The sequence below is a fragment of the Ambystoma mexicanum genome, chromosome 1q (assembly GCF_040938575.1).
Source record: "Ambystoma mexicanum isolate Mex_15411 chromosome 1q, UKY_AmexF1_1, whole genome shotgun sequence".
In the NCBI taxonomy this organism is placed as follows: Eukaryota; Metazoa; Chordata; class Amphibia; order Caudata; family Ambystomatidae; genus Ambystoma; species Ambystoma mexicanum.
Genome location: NC_090922.1, coordinates 1,241,605,374 through 1,241,614,562, shown reverse-complemented (window position 1 = coordinate 1,241,614,562; position 9,189 = coordinate 1,241,605,374).

Below are 9,189 nucleotides of genomic sequence, written 5' to 3'. Positions count from 1 at the left end.
GTTGGTAAAGGCTATGCCGAATTCTTCTAGGACGCTGGACAGTGGAAGGGTGAATAGATTGTATAGAGTGGGGGAGGTACAGTATCCTTGTGGGACTCCACACTCAATGGGGGATGGAGAGGCTGAGACCTGGTCGGAGAAGACCCTCATCGCTCGGCTTTCCAAGAAGGAGGTGATCCAAGCTGTGGTTTCTTGGGAGAAGTGGGCAGTGTCAGTGAGATGTTTACACAGGATCTTGTGGTCAACCAAGTCAAAGGCAGCCGAGAGATCCAAGAGTAGGAGGAGTGAAGATTGGCCTTTGTCCATGGCTTCAAGTAGTTTGTTCTTGAGGTCCAGTAGGGCTGATTCTGTGCCGTGACGAGGACGGAAGATGGAATGTCTTTTCCCTAGGATGTTGTGGGTTTCCAGGTAAGGCTGAATCTTTAGCTAGTCAGCCTTATCCAGATTTTCAACAGGAAGGGCACAGTGGTAATTGGACGGTAGTTGTTAGGGGAGTCCGGGTCAAAGGTAGGTTTCTTTAATAGTGGCCGAACCCAAGCTTCCTTGAGGGTGAGTGGGACGGTGCTGTTGACGAAGGCGGCATTGATAAAGGTGGTGACAAATGGGGCCAAATCTGTAGGACAATCTTTGACTAGGTTGGCTGGGCATGTGTCCCCTTTACATAGCGACGGTGTGGTGTGCTTCATGATCAGTAGGACTTCAGGGATTGTTACTTCCCTGAATGCAAAGGGTATGGGTTTGTTTGAGCCATGTGGACGGTCTGCAGCTGGCGGGGTGGCTGAGGGCTTATGTGTGGGTGGAGTAGCTTTAGGCAGGTTGTCAAATTGGGTCTTAATTTTGTTATGGAGTGTTTTGATTTTGTTTAGCATGGCGTGTTGAATATTGTTACACCAGGTTTCATTTTTCTCAGTGGGTTGTGTGGAGGTTGGGGGGATGGTCAGTTTGTTATAAATGGCAAATAGCTCTTTAGATTGGGAATTTGCTTTCTCAATTCTGGAGTTGTAAGGGGCTGCTTTAGCTTTAGAGATGGCATGCTTGTATAGTTTGGCAGCTATACGGTAGGTGTCTCTTATAGTAGTGGAGGGGTTTGTTTGCCATGAGGTTAGTGCTGCTCTTTCACGGTTCGTTGTGTGAACCATGAATTTGCATGAAGAGTATGCTTGGTTCTTTTCTTTTCCAATGGGGCGATGGTATCTAACACCTCTTTAAGAGTGGTATTATAGATTTCAACTAGTTCTGTGGGATCATTAGATGTAGGGTGGGCGAGTGCAGAGGTTTCAAGAAGGGGGGGATTCTTTCCATGGTGAGTAGTTTCTTAGATCTCGCCATGGTGGCTGGTGCGGGTGGGTTTGGGTTGACTCCTGTTGTTGAAGGTATGAAGAAGTGTAGTAAATGGTGGTCCGTCCATGGGTGTGGGGTGTTGGAGCTGAGGTTGGTGGCACAGTTGTGATACGCGATCCGATCTAATATACGAGCTTTGGTGTGGGTTGGGTCGTTGATTAGTTGGGTGAAGCCTAAGTCTTGGAGAGCTTTGGCGAGAGCTTTGCCTTTCTTGTCTTTGGGGTCTTTGAAGCCCAAGTTAATGTCACCTAAGAACATGACTCTTGTGTTCATTTTTAGGTTGTCTCCTAGGATATGGGTGATTTTGGGTTGGAAATCGACAGTTGGGCCTGGGGGCCGGTAGACGATGTGTAGTGTTATGGTGTCATTTGGCGAGGGTGATATTTTTACTGATAGCAAGTCAAAGTTGTCAGTCTCAGTAGTTTTTAGTTGCCTGGCGTTAATAGATTCCTTGAGACTGAATGCTACCCCTCCACCTTTGCTAGAGGTTCTGTCTTGGCAAAGGATGATGTAGCCTGATGGTAAGGTTTGGCAGATAGCTGGACCGGAGGCTTCATGTAGCCAGGTCTCGGTGATGGCTAAGATGTCTAGGTTTAAATCGTTAATGAGGTTGTGAATCTCTATGGCATGTGCTGGCAAGGAGCGTGCATTAATAAGTGCACATTGGAATTGAGTTTCCTTGTTTATTCCTGGTTTGGTTTTCGTAGGGATGCTGGTAGGATTGCCCGTTTTGCTAGAGGTTTTAGGCATTAGGGTGGCTGTCAGTAATGTTGCGTGGTGAAGCTGTTTTCCTGGGTGTGTTTTGGAGGTGGTTGAGCACTGGACAGATCTGGAGCCTAGTCTTTGATTTCTCATGTGAAGCTGCATGGGATGAGAGTTAGCTTGTGAGCTGTAGTGTGGATTAGCTGAGATGGTGCTGCGATTCTGCTTGGGAGCTCGGAATGCAGGTGTAGATTCTAATGTCTGTGTGCCTATGTATGGGCGTAGTGCAGTGCCACCATTACCACCCAGTCTGTCATACACATGCATACATTTTCTGTGGGCAGTATGAACATGCATCTGCCCTCGAGGCTCTTCTCCATCACACTCACTGACTTTGGGGGCCAACCCGGCACGTTTGCACAAATTGTTGAAATCAGTATGAGAGTCTTGCCTCCACAGAGAAGCTGAGCAGGCCTTGCAACACTCATTTCCCTTTAGGCAGGCTGGATTCTGAAGGGTTGCATCTTTTTAACTGGTGCTTATTTACCTATTGTAACCCTGACCCAGGGAGCAACAGCCCTACCAGCATGGGGGACAAATGCCCGCTTCCTACACTGCCCCAGCCCTTGGCACATAGGATTAAGTTGTTCAGTGTTCCATTGTCGATGCTGCATAAGAAGACCTTTAACCCCTTAAGTGCAAAGGACTAGTTTGCTTGTCCTATTTGCATAGACTTGCAAAATAGCCCAGCAGTTTACAGATGGCTACCATTGCCCAATACATAATTGAATAGATTTTTATTTTTTTATTTGTTTTTCACACGAACATGGCTCGCATTCTCCTATGCTATGCCTAGCATATGTTATATATAGAATGATGTTTGGAGCCGTGGCATGGGAGTGAACTGTGGTTGGCCACAGAGCTTCCAAAATCAAACCACACCTTTCAAAAGCCAGGCAAAAGGTTTCATCTTTTGCACAGTCTGGAGATGGCGTCACGGCGGTCTGCAGAGGGCATTCTCTCGTGTGCAGGTTCATTTTTCTGCAATGACCTCAGCAGAGCAAGCTAATATTAAACCCAGATGTTTGCTCCTCGCAAGGGAAAAAAAAAACTGAGGCCCAGGATTTTGTGTACATAAAGTGTTCCATTATTCGCAATCGAGCACTTTGCAGCTGCTGCAAAGTACATGAATCTACTTTGACAATATAAAATGGCCGCAGCAGGGATCAGTGTTAATTTATGATCACCTGGATAAGCACATTGCCTTCACTGGACGCTTTTCTTTGGCGAAAGATTGATGCTTTGTCTAACTGCCTTGTTTGCAAAGTATTTCAGCACACAGTCGTAGCAACCTTCAGATGCTCGCAAAAAACATGCCCAGAAACATTGAAGATTTGCTGTGTGGCGAGTTAAAAGACCAGGCCGAGCGTCGAGCGTAGAATGCTTCTGGTGTGTAGACACCAGTGGAGACTGCAAGACTCCTCCGCATGAATACTAATGCCATTTGGAAAGGTCAAGCAATAACTTTGCTAAGAGCATGCGAACATTTCTTGAACCTGATTAAATGAGTAGAATAGGAAAATAAACATCACATTCTTATTTACAAGGCCACCTTTGATGATCAGCGCCACGAATCTGTGTGTTTAAAGCTCACCTCAGCACCACGGGAGTGCCATCTACGCCTAGACACTGGTACAGAATATATAGCTATTTCACGAAATGATGCCCATGACTGATTTGCAGCGTGCACAGGTTTGAGGCCATGCATCAAGATACACTTAATTCATGCCATTTTGAAGCAGAATTTTGAATAACCTACAGTTGTAAAGTTCCTGGGCGCGTGTTCATTGGGTGTCAACATCTGTATTAATGAGTGAGGGAAAAACATTTATAGGGTGGAACTCCTGCAGACTTGAAGCAGGGATGTCATTTCACCAAAATGCAGTGGTAGCGGAAGTGACATCACACAACGCTTGACTTCTGATGACATCACAGGAAGTGATGTCATTTGACCCCACCCCAAAGAGATATCACAGGAAGCGATGGAACATGACCTTTCACTCCTTGACAAAACAGAAATTTGCATCAGATAGCATTGTTCCTAAGTACACTACGGAAATATGGTTAGCGATCACTATAATGTGATCTACATTTCATACAAGAATGGATCACCATATGTATCGTTATGATCAGTGTGTATAGGCCCATATTACCAAATTACTGTGAATGCAAGCAGACATCCATGACCAAATGATAATGATGTGTTATTATATAACACTTGCGCTTAAGCGATTTATATATAGAACAAATATACACACAACATCACCCAACCTGTGTTGGTACTCATTTATCGACTTCAGAAGAATGAATGGCTGAGTTGAGGTGTTTAATAACAGTCTAAATCAGTGACTCACTCCCTGAAGTGTGCCTGAAATAAACCTTTAATGAGTTTAGCAATTATTGCATAGAATTCCAGAAAGACAAATTATTTGTTATTCCTATTCTTTATTTAGGGCCACTGCTGTTAATCTTGTGGAACCCATGTTTTTTTTTTTTTAAAAAAAACATGTTTTTAAGAGGCCTGAACAAGAACGCCACCCACTTCAGAAGCAAAGAGCCACATGGCGCTGGCCACAGCCCAGGTGGTTGCATTTTTTTTCAGGCGTAACAAAAAAGACGTCCCTGACCTCAAGGCGGAGAGGATGACTGCAGTGCCAAGGAATATTATTAAAGGCACACTTACAAAGTATCTCCAGCGGTTATAAAAACATTAACCCTGAAAACAAACGAGGAAAGCTGGGAGATGCAATCTTCAACCTGTACATTTTCCCTTTAAAACAACGGTACGACCTCGCCTAGACAATATGTGAGCACACCTCCATCTGCTGTACTGCATTCTCCCAGCGGTGTGACTTAGTGGAGCGCTTCCCCACCGGCCCTAAGCACCTGGGGATATGGCATCTAAGGTTTTCCAGCAAATGAAACACAAGACGGGAGCTCTGTCTTTGTGGAGACGGCAGCTAAATGTTCCTTAGTGTATGTGTCCTAAAGAAATGTTTACAGTAATCTCGGGTAAGCATAGGGAATGGAGGGTAGCGGCGGGGAGAGCGAGGATGAGGGGAAATTAGAATGAGTGCACATGCAAGAAAAGGGCCTAGAGGAAAGGAGCAGTTAGGCCCTCGGGTGCATTTTTGGAAAGAGGAGGGAGGAGGGAGCAGGAGCAGAGTGGGCATTTTGGTGAAAAAGGGGCAAGAAAGTAGCTTGGTCGCAAAGGAGGGCATGCGCTGGTGGGGAGCATTAAGGGCCTGATCCATGGAATTTTTTGCACAGTGCAAAGTGACTTTTCACTGGTGCACATTGACTTTGCACTGACAACAAACACCCTGATTCATGGAACTGTGCAAAGTGTATTTTTGCAGTGCAAAGTCAATTTGCACCAGTGAAAAGACACTTTGCACCGTACCCAGCGAGGGAAGGGCAAAACATATATATATACACTAACATTATTGCTATAGGTTCTCGTGAGACACCCCTTCGTGTTTGCATTGTATGAATCTTTCAACACTTTTCTGGAATGGATGTTCACCATATGAGTGGACTCAGGCCAAATACTATGCTATTAGGATGATTTATTTTTCGAATAGCCAGGTGTGTGGAGCAGTGCAGTGCGAATTTGGAAGCGTGTTGCTAGTTCGTGTACTCAAAGGATGTGCTGCCTCATCACGAGATTGGCGGTAACCCTTAAATGTGGCGGTAACGCTATTACGGCTGCATTTAAGGGTCCGCCAAATCACAGCTCTGAGCTGGGGGTAAATCCGTTGCGAATTTGCTGATTTTCGGCGCTATTACCGCACGCCAATACCATCAGCGGTAGTAGCACTGAAAATTCCCCATTGGGCCCAATGGGGAATTACTGTTCCGCCAAACCCGTGATCTGGTGCTAATAGCGCTGGGGGTTTTGGCGGTAACACTAATAGCTCCAGCGGTATCCCAGCGGTATTATGGCCGGATACCACCCATCTCATGATGAGGCCTGTGGTGTTGATGTGGCTCCTGGTGGATTGGGTTCTTTCCAATGTGGAGAGATTTTCGTCCCCAGGAGAGTCTGCTGTACTAGGAAATTCGGGTATGGGCTAAAATAGGGATGAGGATAGGGGGTGTGGGAAATGAGAAGGAATGATCCGGTTAGATTTTGTTGCTTATCAAAAGGGGTTTGCCGTTGGTGCCAATACCAATGAAACAGGATGGGCTGGCTTTCTACGTAAGGCAGTGCCTTATTTGTAAAAAGAAAAACACTATATCCTGGCACTCCTGTGACTCTGCGGGTGTGCAGTTTCCCACAACTGCTGCCAACACCCATAGCGGCTCCCAACAGTGTCGACATATTTTGCGTTGCACTACAGCTGGCACCTGCTCATTGTGGTTGGTGGATGCACTGACTATCACCCCTTCATGATTAAAGAGTGGCTGAGACAGTAAGTGCCAGGCCTCAAAAATAAGTTCCAGGGCTGAGCCCTGGAAAACACCCCCACAAATTAGGCACTGATGTGTTTCTGTGGCTATGAGCCTTCGGTGGATGAGTTTGGTAAGGGGGTGATGGAAGGTTTGGCCAGGCAGAAAGGGGTTAGAAAAGACTGGTGCAGAACAATATCAGCAGTGAAGTTGTGGGGACAGGACGGAGCAGTGTCCAGCTAGGAGGGCCTTCATTTTCAGGCCACGTTGAAAGTTATGTTTTTGGGGACTATCATGTTTTCGGGGATGGTGGGAAATGAGAGATTGCCTGGTCTGCAGATTGAAGGTGTAGAATGGAGTTGCACAGGTGTGTGCTGGGAAATACGAGAAAGAAAGACTCGAGTAGTATAGGTTCCATAGTGGCACCATGATGGTTAGATGAGCGAATTTGCCCATGGATGGCTTTGAAGAGTTTTTTGGCAGAAGTAGCAAAAGGGGGGTGATGAGTTGGAATGAAGTACTGTTGGTGTTGCAAAAATGTCTTATGGTGGAGGGGAGGAACATGGTATAGTTTGCATCACACTGGGTGTCTGGGGCTCCAGGCTGGGCATACATGGGGAGGTTTTGCAGACACTGGCAGCAGGGGTTAATGTGGCTTTTTTTGTTCTAGAGTTGGGCCAGCAGTAGGACGTCTGGAAATGGGCCCACGCGATTGTGCAGTGGGCTGTAAACCAGGCTATAAAATGACATACACTAGACAGCTGGGCTGTTCTTGGAGCCAGGTATGGTTAGGAGTCAGGGAAATGAGAGGGGGCCAACTACTGAATGTACTATTCAAATTTGTGGAGAGAAGGAAGGTTGTGGATGTGATAATTAAACACCGTGGAGAAAGATCTGGTTCTGTTGATGGGTTTGAGAAGAAGCAAGCTGTTATATGTAATCTTACCAGCCACAATTACAGAGTGGTAAATTTAATTGTGGAAAAAATACCGAAAAACCCAAATTTTGTTTTGGTTCCCCCCTAAGAACCTCGTTTTCCCACCCTTAAAACGCCATCCCAACCCCATCCTCACCCATTTGAACCCATTTACCCCACTGCCCTTTATTTATTTAATTAATGGTTACAGTGTTTTTCTGTGTTTTTGTCCACTCTAAAATGTACCACTCTGTTAAGTTTCAGATATTTTGACTGGATACCGAATCAAACTGATGATGAAAGAGTTGAGGATAATAAGATGATTATGGTCGGACACAAAGGTCATTTGAGACCAGTTGCATCCAAATAGAACGTGGTGTGGCAAAGAAACTAGCAGTAATTGAAAGGATCAGGAAGGCGCCTAGCAGATAGGTGGCCAGTTTCCACCAGGATGGCGTCCATCGGTCAGCCCTGGGAACAGAGATGTATTTGATGAACTTGATGGATGTAGAGAATGGGCAGCAGCCACAGTAGGGGGCGCAGCAGAACACTGTCTTCAGGGGTGGGGGTGGGGCACTCTGCTGACTGCTAGATGAAAATCAGATAATAAAGGTAAGTAGAGTTTAGGGGTTGTTAAGTTGGGGCAAAAAGGGGGAGAAGTAATCGTACCTGCTGGGAAAGTTTGCCTGAGAAGGAACTGATGAACAGGAAGAAAGACTAGGTAAGGGAAGGGTAGAAAGGGCCAAATATTGGGGGAAAAGAACAATGCCGGGAGTGACCATCATGGAATTAAGGGGAGGCAATGCATTTAGGGAGGGATTTTAAAGGGAGGTGGGAGGGGGTAGGAAAATAAACGAATGAACTGTGCAGAGAATTTGTAGGATATAATGCAATAGACTGTTATAGTAGTTTATCTGTAGGTACGCAATGCACGTTTTATGGAATCCATGTGTAACATGGTTCGAGAATGTAGCCATTCTCGAACCATCTTGATGTGTGAGGTTGGCCCGGCGGCGTTAGGCTCCGGGGGCTCGTGGAATAAACTTCCTTTTCACATTCACATGCCTCGATTGTGAATTCATAACATAGACCAAAGCTGCTTTTATATGACAACCGACGTGCCTCAAAATAATGCGGCTTTCCTTGAAACCTTTAATCGTCATACCATCATTTGCTTCTCAAACCCCTTTCCCCCCAATATTGCATTCTAGTCTTGGGAGATGGAATGCCGCGCTTCCATCTTGCAATTGTAGCAAGGTTGGGTCGAATGGTCTGATGACGTAGTAAGGAAGTTTGAGAGTTCATAATAACGAAACTTGACCATTATCATCAGCGCTACTACTGTCATTACGCTGGTGACAGGGGTCAGGACAGTCCATGACATGTCAGAGACACTAGCCTTTCTTGAAGCCGAGCTGACTGTACAGTAGAGAGAACGGCATCCAATGAGCAACTGCGGAGAGGCTAAAGCTGAGAAGATGCGCCTCGCTGAACAGGTAGAGGGTAGGAATAATTGACTGGTAAAAGCTGATGTGCCGAGAATGGATGCTGAGGCACCATGACAAAAATCAAGAGAAGCTGGAGCAAGGAGGTAAAGAGAGACTGAGAATGGTGCTGAGCGGACAGGAAGTAGCCAGCAGAGTAAACCGCCTATACCAACTGCGTTGTGAATGAGGGTGACAAAGGGTATAGGGAAGAGGATATAATGGGAACAGAACGCATTGAGTATAACGTGCATTGCAGTGTCAGAAACTGAACGGAGTCCGCTGTCATGGTGG